The sequence below is a fragment of the Lithobates pipiens genome, unplaced genomic scaffold (assembly GCF_037356315.1).
Source record: "Lithobates pipiens isolate NorthernLeopardFrog02 unplaced genomic scaffold, aLitPip1_a1.2 Scaffold_8, whole genome shotgun sequence".
Taxonomy (NCBI): Eukaryota; Metazoa; Chordata; class Amphibia; order Anura; family Ranidae; genus Lithobates; species Lithobates pipiens.
Genome location: NW_027507903.1, coordinates 328,221,406 through 328,238,490, shown reverse-complemented (window position 1 = coordinate 328,238,490; position 17,085 = coordinate 328,221,406).

Sequence of the window (17,085 nt, the reverse complement as noted above, 5' to 3'; positions counted from 1 at the left end):
GAGCACGCAACCTGGCAGGCCGCAGGAAAAGAGGGGGGACGAGAGAGAGGCCCCCGTCCCTCCTGAACCATACCAGGCCACATGCCCTCAACATTGGGAGGATGCTTTGGGGGTCTGTGACCCCTCAAAGCAACTTGTCCCCATGTTGATGCGGAGAAGGACCTCATCCCCACAACCCTGGCTGGTGGTTGTGGGGGTCTGCGGGCGGGGGCTTAGCAGAATCTGGAAGCCCCCTTTTAACAGGGGGACCCCCAGATCCCGCCCCCCTGTTTGAAATGGTAAGGGGGTACAAAAGTATCCCTACCATTTCACAAAGAAAGTGTAAAAACTAGTTAAATAAGACAAACACACTTTTGAAAAATTCCTTTATTAAAAAAAAAAAAAAAAAAAAAAGATTCCAGCGGTGGTAATCCACTCTTGCTATCCAGCGACGGACGATCATCTCTCCGGGGTCCAGCGATGGCTGATCTGAATCAGCGCAGCGAATCCATCCATCTTCTGTCTCCACGGAGGAGACACTGCGGGGATTCCGGCGGCCTGACGTTTGTTATATGCATCACCAGACCCCGCCCCCCTCTGACGCAAGGGGAAACCCGGGCTTCCCCGTGACGTATGGGTGACCCTGCACCCCTCTGATGTAACACAGGCAGGTTTCTGTTACATCAGAGGGGGGCGTGGTCAGGTGATGGGTGGCCCCGCCCTCCGCATATAACAAACGTCAGGCCGCCGGAATCCCCGCAGTGTCTCCTCCGTGGAGACAGAAGATGGATGGATTCGCTGCGCTGATTCAGATCAGCCATCGCTGGACCCCGGAGAGATGATCGTCCATCGCTGGATAGCAAGAGTGGATTACCACCGCTGGAATCTTTTTTTCTTTTTTTTTCTTTTTAATAAAGACATTTTTCAAAAGTGTGATTGCCTTATTTAACTATTTTTTTACACTTTCTTTGTGAAATGGTAGGGGTACTTTTGTACCCCCTTACCATTTCAAACAGGGGGGGCCGGAATCTGGGGGTCCCCTTTGTTAAAGGGGGCTTCCAGATTCTGCTAAGCCCCCGCCCGCAGACCCCCACAACCACCGGCCAGGGTTGTGGGGATGAGGCCCTTCTCCACATCAACATGGGGACAAGGTGCTTTGAGGGGTCACAGACCCCCAAAGCATCCTCCCAATGTTGAGGGCATGTGGCCTGGTACGGTTCAGGAGGGAGGGGGGCTGCTCTCTCGTCCCCCCCTCTTTTCCTGCGGCCTGCCAGGTTGCGTGCTGGGATAAAGGGTCTGGTATGGATTTTTAGGGGGACCCCCACGTCAATTTTTTTTAAATTTGACGCGGGATTCTCCTTAATATCTATACCAGACCCATATTTAGGGGGAACCCCACGTCAAATATTTTTTTTTAATTTGATGCAGGGTTCCCCTTAATATCCATACCAGACCTGAAGGGCCTGGTAATTGAATTTGGGGGACCCCCACGCTTTTAAAAAAAAAAAATTTTTTTTTTTATCAATGACTTTCAATGAGTGTTCTCTGTATTACGGAGCCGACAATTCATAATAGCTGCGAGTGATTTTAAAGGACTTTTTTCCTGCATAAATGACACTTTGTGCAGGGACAGTTCTAAGCACCAGAAACATGCGCCCCTTCACAGGCATACTATAGACACCCCCCCCCCCCCCAACGAAATTGAAAGGAATATTACACTTTTATTGTTTCACTTTTTTTGCATTGATACATGTCCCCTGGGGCAGGACCCGGGTCCCCAAACACTTTTTAGGACAATAACTTGCATATTAGCCTTTAAAATTAGCACTTCAGATTTTGAACGTTGGAGTCCCATAGACTTTAATAGAGTTCTAAAGTTCACACGACGTATGATATATAGCTCCGTCGAATCTTCTTTATACATTCGACAGACACCATAAGCCTTCAAAGACAGATTCGACCATAATTCATGTGGATTTTTGGACGAATGCAATTTTTGAACGAAAAACTAAATAAATAAAAACTAATTTCGGGAGTAACTAAATTAATAAATTTTTTGGATGAAAATGAAATTCCGAAACGAAATATTTTACTCTGCAAGTGTCTAATCAGCAATGTGTGGCAGGTGACGTGGCAAGTGACAATCCGCAATGTGTGGCAGGTGACGTGGCAAGTGACAATCCGCAATGTGTGGCAGGTGACGTGGCAAGTCACAATCCGCAATGTGTGGCAGGTGACGTGGCAAATGGCAATCCGCAATGTGTGGCAGGCTACGTGGCAATCCGCATCTGGTGGCAGGTGACGTAGCAAGTGGCAATCCGCAATGTGTGGCAGGTGACGTGGCAAGTGACAATCCGCAATGTGTGGCAGGTGACGTGGCAAGTGACAATCTGCAATGTGTGGCAGGCTACGTGGCAAGTGGCAATCCGCAATGTGTGGCAGGCAACGTGGCAAGTGGCAATCCGCAATGTGTGGCAGGTGACGTGGCAAGTGACAATCCGCAATGTGTGGCAGGTGACGTGGCAAGTGACAATCCACAATGTGTGGCATGCTACGTGGCAAGTGGCAAACCGCAATGTGTGGCAGGTGGCGTGGCAAGTGACAATCCGCAATGTGTGTCAGGTGACGTGGCAAGTGACAATCCACAATGTGTGGCAGGCGACGTGGCAAGTGGCAAGTGGCAACCCGCAATGTGTGGCAGGTGACATGGCAAGTAACAATTCGCATTTGGTGGGGAGTTCTAAAGTTCACACGAAGTATGGTATATAGCTCCGTCGAATCTTCTTTATACATTCGACAGACACCATAAGCCTTCAAAGACAGATTCGACCATAATTCATGTGGATTTTTGGACGAATGCAATTTTTGAACGAAAAACGAAATAAATAAAAACTAATTTCGGGAGTAACTAAATTAATTAATTTTTTGGACGAAAACGAAATTCCGAAACGAAATATTTTACTCTGCACGTGTCTAATCAGCAATGTGTGGCAGGTGACGTGGCAAGTGACAATCCGCAATGTGTGGCAGGTGACGTGGCAAGTGACAATCCGCAATGTGTGGCAGGTGACGTGGCAAGTCACAATCCGCAATGTGTGGCAGGTGACGTGGCAAATGGCAATCCGCAATGTGTGGCAGGCTACGTGGCAATCCGCATCTGGTGGCAGGTGACGTAGCAAGTGGCAATCCGCAATGTGTGGCAGGTGACGTGGCAAGTGACAATCCGCAATGTGTGGCAGGTGACGTGGCAAGTGACAATCTGCAATGTGTGGCAGGCTACGTGGCAAGTGGCAATCCGCAATGTGTGGCAGGCAACGTGGCAAGTGGCAATCCGCAATGTGTGGCAGGTGACGTGGCAAGTGACAATCCGCAATGTGTGGCAGGTGACGTGGCAAGTGACAATCCACAATGTGTGGCATGCTACGTGGCAAGTGGCAAGCCGCAATGTGTGGCAGGCGGCGTGGCAAGTGACAATCCGCAATGTGTGGCAGGTGACGTGGCAAGTGACAATCCACAATGTGTGGCAGGCGACGTGGCAAGTGGCAACCCGCAATGTGTGGCAGGTGACATGGCAAGTAACAATTCGCATTTGGTGGTAGGCGACATGGCAAATGACACCCTCAGGCTCCCACTGATTCTGCATTATGGTGAGTTGAACCATTTCATTTTATATTACAATATATTAATAGAAATAATGCGCTTCAATCATCCTGACACCATAACAGCCATGGTGCCGTAATGATTGAAGCGCCAATACCAGCCATTTCCCATATAAATTGCCCCCAAAAAAACATATTTTATAGCAGTGCCCCTCCCGAAACTAGACTCTGGATCCGCCCCTGGCAGACTCTGTGCCCCAAACTCTGGTTAGGGGGTTCAGTTTCTGGACTTGCGACCCTGTTCCTCTTCTTTTGCTGAACATTTAAAGTGCCTTTGCTGATTTCTTTGTGTCTCCAGAGGGATAATTGTCCTGGCAACTTAATTTTGTCTAGTGTTCATTTAAAAATAACTTGGTATGCAACATGTCCTCAAAATCTGTGCTGGCTGTTTTTGTCACAAATGAATTTTCTCTTTACAAAATGCATAAATATGTTTTTCCTAACCACACCTATATAAGTTCTCTATTAGGAACCATATATTTCTTGTGTTGTGCACTTTAATTGAATTTTTTTCTATGATGCTTTCCAAACTGCAATGTTTGCCATTACATGGTGACAAGAGTGGTGTGACAGCCATAATGATGGTGGATTGTACTATTGTAGTTTCATATCACAGGATGGATGCCTTGTTTAAACCATTATTCTAAACCATGATATGGAAACGTTTATGTTAAGAAAACAATTACCTAGTGCACAGGAGATACACAAGTATTATAAGTTCACACTGTGTGTAATGGCATCCTCTAAAGCCCCGTACACACGAGAGGACTTATGTCCGACAGACTTCCGAAGGAGTTCTGCCGGAGTTTCGACAGAGTTCTGACGGACTTTTCGACTGAGCGGACTTGGCCACACACAATCACACTAAACTCCGACGGATTCGAACGTGATGACGTACGACTCGACTCGAATAAGGAAGTTCATAGCCAGTAGCCAATAGCTGCCCTAGCGTCGGTTTTAGTCCGTCGGAATAGCATACACACAAGCAAATTTTTCGAAGGGACCGGGTCCGGCGGAGTTCCGTCGGAAAAATTTGAAGCATGTTCCATATTCTAAAGTCTGTCAGACTTTGGCGAATCAAAAGTCCGTTGCAGCCCGCACACGATCGAATAGTCTGACGGAATCAGTCCGTCGGACTTTGGATGTTGAAAAGTCCGCTCGTGTGTACGCGGCATAAGTATCTTACCTAATCTCACTACTGGTTGAGTGTGTGGGAGGATACAGGTGCGGCACCAGAGGCATCCAATAGCATCCCCAAAAATCAGGGCAGTCTTAATGCATGGGCACTCTGGGGGCCCAATCAGGGCTGGAACTAGAGGGGAGCTGCAGTGGGCTTTGTGGCACTCCACCAGGGACGGTGACATTTTTACACACACAGAGTAAAGCATCAAATTTTGTCAACAGAGCATCTTTAATCTCCCTGTTATTGCCTCGGGAGTTTCTAGCTGGGAGCTGGGGGTGGGTGCACTGTGCTGTGCCAATCCTTTTACTCAATATCTCACTCGAATCCTGTGAGTGAGATATTAACAGACACAGGATCAGCACAGCACAGTGTTCTGAATGCATAGAACAGTTTGTTCTGCCTCCCGACCTGTCCCAACTATGTCTGCCCAGTACTGCCCACATTCCACCCCTCCTAATGTGCATACACAGTAGTGAAAGGGATTTCTGTGTATGCACAGGTAACAAACTGGACAGAGTGCATGAAGTAGCTGTACATCCTGGCTGGTTGAGTCTAAGGCTCCATGCACACTGAAGCTCAAAAAAGCTATTTCTGGACGCCAGATTGCTGGCAGAAAACGCTGGTTGAAAAACCTGCTTTTAACAGCGTTTTATACTAGCGTTAATGAGCGTTAATGAGCGTTTTACAGCGTTAGCGTTAATGGGCGTTTTTTATAAAAATACACAGAGGACACTCCAAAAATCCCACAATGCATTGAAAAATAGAATGCCGAACACTAATGAACGAGCGTTAATGAGCGTTAATGAGCGTTAATGAGCGTTTGTCGTTTTTTGCCGCTGAAAAACGGCACTTTGAACGCGATTTTCTGGCGTTCAGAAAAAAGCCCATAAACTCCACTGCTCATTAAAGCTGAAAAACGTCCATGTGTGCATGGACACATAGGCTAACATAGAGTGGAGTTTATGGGCTTTTACAAAAAACACCCAAACGCCAATAAACTGCAGTTTATCAGCTTCAGTGTGCATGGAGCCTAAGGGAGTATTTGGTGCAATCCCCCTTGACATTTGCAGGTGAATAATTGCAGGGTATAATTCTTGCTGCAGCCACAGAGCGAAGTGCCTGGCTGTTGCCTTGTCAGATAAGAGTCCTTTTACACCAGCCTCTGCATTATAATGGTGTGCTGTAACAGTGTAGTGTACTGTAGATACGTCGAATGCAGTGCATGCATCATACTGTTCCTTTTTTTTAAACAAATTTATTAAAATGGCACACAATCATTTTATAGAGTTTAATTAGCCACCCCAATGCACAAGGTGGTAGGTGCCTCGCTTTGACAGGCTTTGGCAGAAGACTGCCTAATCATTTCCGTTGTCCTTGTAGGACTTGTTAGTTGAGCATGGATAGCAGCTCTTTTTTTTGTAATTATGAGTTGATGTTCCTGGCGACTGCCAGTGACTGCATTGCTGTCTCGACCTGGTGCACACTGAGCCTCTCTCTACTTCTACCACAGGCTCCTAGAGGAGCAGAAGAAGAGAGCTTTTCTGTGTCCCTGAGTTTGACCACCATCTTGCTCCTCAAGCCAACTTGATCTCATATTGCAGAAACAATACTATATTAATTTATACATTGTAATAATCCTTGCAGTTAGCCCCCTTAACAGGTTTTTCAAGGAGACCTACATGATAACAGGCAAGCATTATATTTTACTTTAAACACTTTCAAATACTTCTGAGACTGCAAGGAATGGCACAGGCAATCAAGCTTTTCACAATACGGTTGATGTTTCTTCGGCCATCCTCTTGATGGGGCACTACTGCAGGCTTCCTTTACTTCTGCTGCAAGGATATGTGTATAGGTGTCTCACAAGGACTTTCATCTCATAAGAAGTATTTTTCCTGTAATTACAAATAACATCATGCTTTTTGAACTTGTAAACCATTTGAAGTAAGGCATAATTGAAATGATTTAAACTACTATTGATAGATAGGGTAAGGTTGGTGAAACACCAGAACCTATACTAATACTTCCTGCTCAATGACCTTGTTCAGTATCCACGATCCAGTAAGCTCTCCTCACTGGAACACTCTCCCATTAATGCACACTTATTGCTTGGTTCCTGTGCAAGACCAATCAGTGTGTACAATTTTATTCCAGCATTAAGTGGTCTGTAGTGTCAATAGTACAGGGTTCTGTGCAGGCAAGGGAGCTGGACTAATGATAGCAACCACATATAGTGCATTGGTAAGGCAGTGAGTAGGGGACGGTAGTAGTGGTTCCAGGGCAACAATAACCATGCCCACCTTGCACTTAGTACACATTACATTAATTATAGTTCATGTACAAACTGGAAAAACTTTATTAGCAACACAGCAGTAACAAATATGTAGTTTACACCAGTATTCAACTATGAAGTTGTTCATGAGCACACAGTTGTGACATGTAAAGCATGTCAGTGCTGGTTGCTAATGAAATCCAGGCTCTCTTTCATATATATAATATAATGCACAGAAATGAAAAAAATTAGGAGATATGCACATACCTCTTTCCTCCCATGCCAATACAATCATGGGGTCCCAGTTAAGCTCCTCCATTTCCCAAACTGCGGACCTCACTGTCCCATATTGCAGTGTGCTGTTGAACTGCTGCAGTGAGGTATGCTTGTGTTTAATCCCTTACCACTATGGGAAGTGCCTATACAGGATTTTCCTTTTACATATTTTTTTTAAACAAGAGCAACTTGTGCATATTGAATTAAGGTGTATGCGTATAAAAGCTTTTAAACACGTACACGAGTAAAGCCTGGTGCAGCTCTGTTTTATTTTAAATTTTTACACCCAGCACTATATTACAGCCCTGAACATACATGTCTGAATGGGCCATTTGTTTATTTTATACTGTGTACAGATGTGTACAAAACTAGAAGCCGTATGCATTTGTATACAGCATTTTTTACACCCATGTGAATAAGCACCAAGGGTGGCTATTTTGTAGTAACATAAATCCTTAAATATGACCCTTTAAAGCTAAAATAAAAACCTTATCACTGGGGGAGTCAAGAACAATTTCAACCTTAGCTACATTTCTTTTTAACTATATTATATTTATTGCTCCTGTACAGGTGCTCTTAAATAAAGCAGTGCAATATAATTTAACCCTATGCCTTATTTCCCTATGGTAACCATAATTATGTGGAGGAACTTATGCTCTACTGCACGTAGACATTGCGCTGCATTATTAAATGATCCCAATAATGAGATTTATATGTGTAATAAGCGTGGTTTTCCACAGTCACAATTTATAGTTACGCTAAATATTACGTTTTTAGAATTGAACGTAGCTTTAAGTCTCCTTATTGATCTTGCATTAATGTACACATTTCTTTGTTCTTCGATTTAAAATATTTGTATTCCTCGATTTAAAACATTTGTATTCCAAATGAAACCATTTAAATCTTGTAACATTGTTACATGATATGTCTGTTTAATGCAATGCTGATGCATGGTGATTTACTATAATTGAGCAGTTCTGTTTGTAATTCCATTATGCACCCTAAATAGGAATACTAGGTTATAGTTGCTAGGAGACCAAGCCAGGGAAATCCCGTTATTCCCTGTGTGTACCATTAGTGCTATATATTGTCACTCACTAAAATAGCACGCTATTCTCTGAACAGAAACTGATCTACGATGGTCATCCTGCTGGTACCATATATAGTTTTAGATCCTAAATGCTGAAACATTAGGAGAAGCTCTCCAATAGCCAATTTAGATGTCAGTTTGTATAGATAAATTTGCTGTTACACATTATTGGCATATTGATTCCAGGCAATACTAATCCACTGTTCTTAACAAAAAAAACCCATCAAAATGGCAAACCACAAAGGCTGCGTGAGCCATTCAGTTCCTATTTTTGCTGCAAACGCCATATTCTTAATACTTTAACTTAAAATATGTTCATGCTTTGCTATAATCACTTGACCCTGTCAGCTGATAATTGTATAGCCCTAGGAAAAAAATGTTTAATTGCCATTGTCAATTTGCATCTGCGGTCATCAGTAGAGATGAGAAAAACAAGCTTAAATCAAATTCAGGTTGGGCTACTCCATGGGTACATTTTCTTTCCTTTTTCTCGTCACTAAGGTTTTTTTGTTTTTTGTTTTTGTTTTTTGTGATCTACATATTTTTGTTTGTTCGTGTAAATCACAGCATGCAAGACTTCCAAGAAAGCAGAGCTTGATGATGGTTACTGATGCTCAGTAAGAGCTCACTGGTGCTTGGTGCAAGTGAATTGCATTCAGTTGAATGACTCTATACAGGTACAGCTCAGGGCAAACAAAAATAATTGTTTTAGGCACCATCTGATAAAATCAGAACACCAGAGTTTTGGAACATGACCTCTTATATAATACATGTCTGCTTGTTTATACATCCAGCTGGGTTTTAGGATCCTGTGCTGCCTTTAGCATAGTACCCTATCCAAATAAAAAGCTAAATCCAGCTAAACCAATCTGATATTGCCATAACCCTTATAAATGTTGGAAGAAAAACAACATGTAATGCAAAGTTGCTTTATAATGTGAAATAGGTATAATATATATATATATATATATATATATATATATATATATATATATATACCAGTAGGTGGCACTGCAGTATTATAGCGTGTATTCTCTGTGGTAATGCAATCAAAGGATGTACCTTCTGTATCTAAGTGTAAACTTGTATTGTCCTGTTTCCTGTAAGACATGCATTGCTAATCCTCCATGAAAGTAAAGTATTGTCTACATGAAACAAGCTTCCAAGCGCACCCCACAGCACCCAGAGGCACTTGAAAGAATACTGTGAGTACAGCAAGTCAGTGAGTACTGTATGTAAGCTACTGAAAGATGGCAAGTGGTTCAGATGTGAAGTTTGCTATGGCAAAGCTGAACAATGGCAATTACCAGCTATAGAAGTTTAACTACAAATGTTTCTTAGCAAAGATGACTTGTGGCAAGTGCTAAATACAGACAGACCCACAGACGGAGAGACAGAGGACTGGGATAGGAAGAAAAGGCAAGCAAAAGCAATTATAAGAGTGCTAGTGGAAGATGACCAGCCTATCCACATAAGAACAGAGAAAACAGCCAAAGGTATGTGGACTTCATTACAAAAGCTGCATGAGTGTTCAAGTCTAAACAGCAAAATGTTTTTGCCAAGAAAGTTGTACAAGATGAGACTAGAAGAAGGCCAGCAAATGTGTGACCACGTGGATGCTATGCAAGAGATCATAGAGCAGCTGCGTGCCATCGAAGAGGACATCAAAGATAATCATATTGTTGCACTGCTCTGCAGAATTCCAGAAACATATACTGCTCTTATTAACACTTTAGAACCAAACCTGAGGGAAATTAATCAATGAATATGAGAGAAGAAAAGGAAATATGCACCATGATGACAAAGCTGTTAAGATGTACAAAGGCATAAAGCACAATAAAGAAAGCAGAGTATGTTTTTTCTGTAAAAAGACAGATTACTTAAAAAAGGACTGTTCTATCTGGAAAGCCGAGCAGTGAAAAGCTAAAGCTATCCACAAAAAATAGTCAAAGCATCCACAAACTGCAGACACATCATGGAGTGGCACCTTTAAAATGACACAGAGCAGCAAGCCATGCGGCTGGTGCATAGACTCAGGTGCGACAAGCCACATGATTATCAATGAGACCTTCTTCACAAACATTGATGGCAGTGCAAAAGACAAAGTTTTCCTAGCAAATGGGAAAAGCATCACTCCCGAAGGTAAAGGCCTGAACTGCCTTACACCAAAAGGCGAACAAAGTATCCTTGTAAAGAAAATGTTGTATGTTCCAGAACCAGAAGGCAGCCTTCTATCAGTGAAAAGTCTTGCAAACAACGGTCCCATAGTTAAGCCACAGGATGAAGAATGGACAATTTACTATAATAAGCAATTCCTTGTAAAAGGAAAAACTGGATGATCACCTATACATGCTCAACACCACAGACCAGCAAGCCCATATAGTTTCTAATGACCTACACAGCAACTATATCCACCTAAGGCACAGGCGGCTGGGACACAGAAGTCCAGAAGCTATACAGGACATTATAAAAAAGAGACTTATCAGAATATTTAACAATAGCGCCTTGCAAAGTGATCATGAAATGCAAGTGCTGCATTAAAGCAAAAGCCAGGGGAGCTCGCCTTCCACAGGCATCTCAAAGAAAAACTACAGAGTAGAGCGTTAAAGGTAGAGAAGAGTTGATGGGGACCGGATGATAATGTGTTAATGAGCATGATAAAATAGGTCTGTTTGGCAGTAAGAAGGAAAATTTTTATTTTAGGAGGGCGGGTTTATATTGGTTAAAGGCTTCCTGGGACTTAGTCTTGCACCACAGACACTCAAAAGCGTGGCTATGTTTTCAGAAACTTCTGGTTTTGTCTGTTTGCCAAGGTCGTAGCAGTTGGGTCTTGATTCTGTGTGTAGTGGGGGAGGGCAAGCTTGTCTAGGGAGGATGACAGTGAGCTTATGTAGACGAAAGTGGCGAGGTTGGGGCTGGACAGGGGTGAGATTTTGTCATCGAGATGGTCAGTAGCAGAGAAGAGAAGGGAAGAGAAGAGTTACATTGTTTTCCAGTTTTAACTAATGTAGACAAACATTTTTATATTCTTGCAAACCATGTGGTTTGTACTTGTACTTGTGACATGGCCAAAAATTGCTCTAACGCTCTACCTGCAATACGGTTTGTCTATAAGGCAATGCATAATATTATTTGTCATAATATTCACCTAATATTATTACAATGATAAAGCCTTTAAATTGTTTTTTTTACTTCATAAAGGTTACTGTTGCAGCAGAAAACACTGATCATGGGCAATTCAATGACTGAATATGGGTGGTTTTCAGATGTGCATTTGTAAGACAAAAATAACAATGGCTGCAAAACTCCTTTGGGTATTGCTGTAACAAGGGTTTAGACCACCCAGAATGAGACAACTAACTACTATTCTGTTAAATGTCCCCCATCTCTAAATCATTGGTAATTGAGCAGTGTTGTCCTGAGCATTGATTACTCATTGATTAGGGATTAGAAAGTAGTATAGAACCTGGTACAACCATCTTCAGTAATTGCAGTGTAATGATTTTCAAGTATTTCAATATTATGAAAATGGAGCACCTTATTTTTGGTTTTATGGTGTCAACCTCTTTTATAAAATGAAACATGGCAATAGACTTCAGATGCCAAAGCACGTTATCTTAGAAACCATGGATAACAATTTTACAGTTCACACGTGTGTGGTTTATCTCTGTTTGGGGAAAGACTTCTCGGTTGGAAGTATTCATCTAATGAACAAAAATGTTACCATCCTACAGTCATTGTTCTGTGTTTCTGTACATTTCCCATTGTATGCATATTTGTATTCCATGAAAAAGCATGCATATGTGACAGTCAGGCTAATCAGGCATTTTAGAAAGGTCACCCACTTACTCCATGAGATGTATTTAAGATGTGGGACATAATACATATATTGTTCCTGGAAAAAGAAGAAGAGATTGCATTCTTGCACTGAGTGGAAGGGGATACTTTGAAATTAATAGATGTAATGAATAGTCTGTTTGCAAACTTCAAGAACTGTCAAAAATAGGATTATACGTTGTTAGGTTAGCGGAGATATAGGCAAATGTACCATTTTCTTTCCTCGTTACTCTGAACACTGTGGGCAGCAAGTAACTTTCTTCCACTAAAGGTATTGATTGACTCCAGAATCACTCCAACTTATTGTATCTCTCATTTTATGGAAAACTTAAAACATATTTATAGCTTATGAAATACTTAGTGGGAGCAAGAGTTGGAGGAAAGACCGAAGACTATTGAATCTGACACATAACTCATCGGTGGATCTTAAAATTACTGAAATAAATGTTAAATGGCTGGCTAGGTATGTAATGTCAATAAGAGCACATAAGGTTCCACCAGAAATATCACGACTCTGTTGAAGTGGATGCAGATCCCATGGAACATTTGCACATATATGTGGGAGATGTCCTAAAATTGATTATTTGGAAAGGAATAGATGATAATATTTATAAAATATCAGGAATATGCATGCCCATGGAGCCATGGACATGCCTATTCCACAGCACGGACACCTTGCTAGCAAGATAAGAGATCACTAATACTTTATTTATTAAATGCAACTAAAGGGCTTATCCCAGAATATTGGCATTCTAAGGATATTCCCACAATGACAGAGTGGATCACAAAAGTAGATTGCCGTATTTCCTGTATGTTTAATGGAAAATTAATTCACTCGCTCAAAGATTCTGTTGATTTATTTTTTAAAGCATGGTTTGCTTTTAAGTGAAAATGTGAACATTTGAAGAATATGTGTAGTATATGAAAAGAGGGGAAGACACATTTCAGATGGGGATGAGAATATTTTATGGGGGCTCAGTGGTTTGTGAAGAAAAAGGATATGGTTGGTAATACCCTGTGGGGTGCCTCCATCCCCATTAACATAAAAATACAGAGTTTTGCCCATTGGGACTTTAGATGAAGCGCCACACAGTCAGTAATAAAAACATAGCATAGATTTATTGAATATGCCAGCAATAGGACTGAGAAAAATGTCAAAATGCCAAACAGATTATTAGATGGAAGACACCTAGTGCCCACTTTTGGTTGGTTATACATGTTATCTCAGTCCTTTATTAGGACATCATTATATTCAAGTCTGCTTTGTATTATGTGGTATTGCTCGCTTGTAGGTGTGCTTGTCTCATTTTGGATGTGTGGCACCAGTGAATTAATTGACGTTGGGTACAGAGTGCCAAAGTGTCCTGATGCCGTTCGTCACATGATGCTATGGAGGGGCTTGCATCTCTTCAGTGGTTTGCGAAGGAATTACATGAAAGGCTGCTGTATGGTGACTTTTATTCACCGAACACCACTGATTGACCAGAAAGGGAGAGACCTGCAGAATTTGGTTGAGAAAGGGGAGTAGATAATGAGTTTAAAGGGGTAATCTCAGATCGGTGATATGTTGTGCAAAGTCAGTAGTAATGTACCGGTGGTGTAAAGGAAGAGAAGCAGAGAATTGTAGAGATATTTAAATGCATGTGATGGAGAGGAGTCTCTTTTCTTTGTAGGTGTTGGGATAAGGAAAGGGAGTCTTTAAAAAATCTTGATAAATTTAAAATAATAAAGAGGGAATAATAAATAAAAAAAAACTAGTGCTGTTCCCATAGCAACCAATCAACTTCTATCTTATTAGCTGCTCTCCAGTTAAGGTCAGCAACAGACGGCTCAAATCTCGGCCGGTTCATCAAGAACCTAGTGTGTGCAGGCTGAATGTACCAAGTTGTTTGATCGAATTGGGTACAATGCCAGATTTATTTGAGATTATAATTAGCTGCTGCTATACCTGCTAGCAATAGTCACTGTCTTCTCCCAGCAGGGATAAATATTAGAGAGCTGAATCCCTGCTAAAGGGCATGTGTTTCTGTCTATCCAGTCCTAAGATTTGCACAGCACATCAAGCCAGAATATCAGGCTGTTCTTTACTGCAGTTAAGCATTTCAGCTAAGTCACTTTTCTATCGATTGGGCAGTGAATAAGAAGAAGGAAAGTGATGAGCTCATCATTGTCCTCCCATCTTCTGTCAGCATGTTTCCTGCTGGCATGTGTGCAGGCACAACATCTGATTGGCCCTGAGTGCTCCCTCCCTTCCAATCAGAGTTCTTCTCTGTAGGGAATTAAAGTGATACTAGTCTAAATGTTTTCTTTGAAAAATAACAAACATGTTATACTTTACCTGCTGTGTGCAGTGTTTTTGTACAGAGCAGCCTAGATTCTCCTCTTTTTGGGCCACTCGCCTGTGCTCCTGGTCCCTCCCTCCTGTTGAGTGCCCCCACAGTAAGCAGCTTGCTAGGGGGACACCCGTGCCAAGCCACAGCTCTATGTGTCCATTCAGACACAGAGCCGCAGTTCGGCCCCACCCCCTCTCTCTTTTCATTGGCGGACGGACTTAAATTGACCGTTGGCTCCCGCTGCTGTGTCTCAGCCAATCGAGAGGGAGCTTAGATACAACACGCTAGAGGGGAAGGGTCATAAATTGACCGTTGGCTCCCGCTGCTGTGTCTCAGCCAATCGAGAGGGAGCTTAGATACGACGCGCTAGAGGGGAGGGGACTTAAATTGACCGTTGGCTCCCGCTGCTGTGTCTCAGCCAATCGAGAGGGAGCTTAGATACAACGCGCTAGAGGGGAGGGGTCATTGTGCCCTGTGTAAGGGAGGAATGGGAAAGTGTGGTGTGCGGGATGTGATAAGGAGGGGGAGGAGCACTACATATAATGAAGTTCATGTGAGCTGGCTCTTTCATTACACTGGTTGTTTGACAGAGGAGGCGGGTCTGAGTAGCAGTGCCGCCCATACTCGACATCACGGCTTGGATCTGACAGGTAAAGTCTTTAATCTGAGCTACATCACCAACCTCATCCGCAGATATCGCCCAAATCATCCTCTCTGCTTCTCCCAAGACCTCCTGCTCACTAGCTCTTTTGTTACCATCTTCCATGCTCACCTCCAGGACTGCCTCTCCCATCATCTGGAAGTCTCTGCCCCAGTATGTCTGGTCAACCCCTACCCTGTCCGCATTTAGGCGATCCCTGAAAACTCACTTATTCGGGGAAGCCTACCCCACCCCCAACTAAGAACTGTATCCAAGTCACATCCTCATCATCCTCGCAGCTATTACCTTTTGTACCACCTCCCCCTCCCTTTAGATTGTAGGCTCCATGAGCAGGGCCCTCCTATTTCTTCTGTATTGAACTGTGTTGTAATTGTACTGTCTCCCCTTTACAATGCTGTGTGCATTGTTGGCGCTATATAAATCCTGTATAAAAATAATAATACTTTTTCTAGTTTCTACTTTTACTGAATGGTTGAAACAACCAAATTGTTTTTAATTTCCTAGATCAATAAATATACTATGGAAATAACAGAACCTATTATTGCATTGTTTATAAATGGTGGTGATCTTGAGTCAATTGCTGTCACGATTAACCTTTATTTTCAGCAACAGTATTCGCTTTACACATTCATTGTATAAATCAGCATGTTGTCATGACCTTGTTAACATGAATAACTGATGACTCGGGTACATTGCTTTTTTAAAATTTCTGACAAAATCCCCAAGTGGACTATAGTAAACAAATAACAGTGACAAGAAAGCTGCCTGCATTGTTTCACTGCATATTTACTTTTTAAAGCATAGACTTGCCATTGGCCCTCCTCCTCAGTCTTTCACCTTGGTGAATAAATTTACACCCTGCAGGTTTATGACTCTTCCGTAGCCATTGCCTGCCATTCTCCTGAGGGAAATAACATGAGATGACCCTAAGTGCATAAACCATTAGCTTGGTGTTATCCCACCTTTATAAATAGCCTTCATTTTAGGAAGTCTTTCTGTTTTTTGATCGTCTAGATGGCTGTTTTTAAAGCAAATTGCTTACATTGCTTTTATGGCCCCCTTCAGGGGACAAACACAGTGGTTGGGCTGAACCTGACATAAAGTTCACATTAAAATTCAGTATTATCTCTACCAACTGCTGGTAAACAATCAAATGACAGGGCACACTTTAGGCTTTTCCTTTTTCAGGTCTAAAATTCAGCAGAAACCCAAGCATCATTGTATTGTTATAGGTAAAACAGTAAAGGAAATGTGTCTTCTAAATAATTTTATAGATATACAGTATCTCATAAAAGTGAGTACACCCCTCACATTTTTGTAAATATTTTATTATATCTTTTCATGTGACAAAACTGAAGAAATTACACTTTGTTAAAATGTAAAATACTGAGTGTATAGCTTGTAAAACAGTGTAAATTTGCTGTTCCCTCACAATAACTCAACACACAGCCATTAATGTTTAAACCGCTGGCAACAAGATTGAGTACACCCCTAAGTGAAAATGTCCAAATTAAGCCCAAAGTTTCAATATTTTGTATGGCCACCATTATTTTCCAGCACTGCCTTAACCCTCTTGGGCATTGAGTTCACCAGAGCTTCACAGGTTGCCACTGGATTCCTCTTCCACTTCTCCATGCCGACATCACAAAGCTGGTGGATGTTAGAGACCTTGCACTCTTCCAGCTTCCGTTTGAGGATGCCCCACAGATGCTCAATAGGGTATAGGTCTGGAGACATGCTTGACGAGTCCATCACCTTTACCCTCAGCTTCTTTAGCAAGGCAGCGGTCATCTTG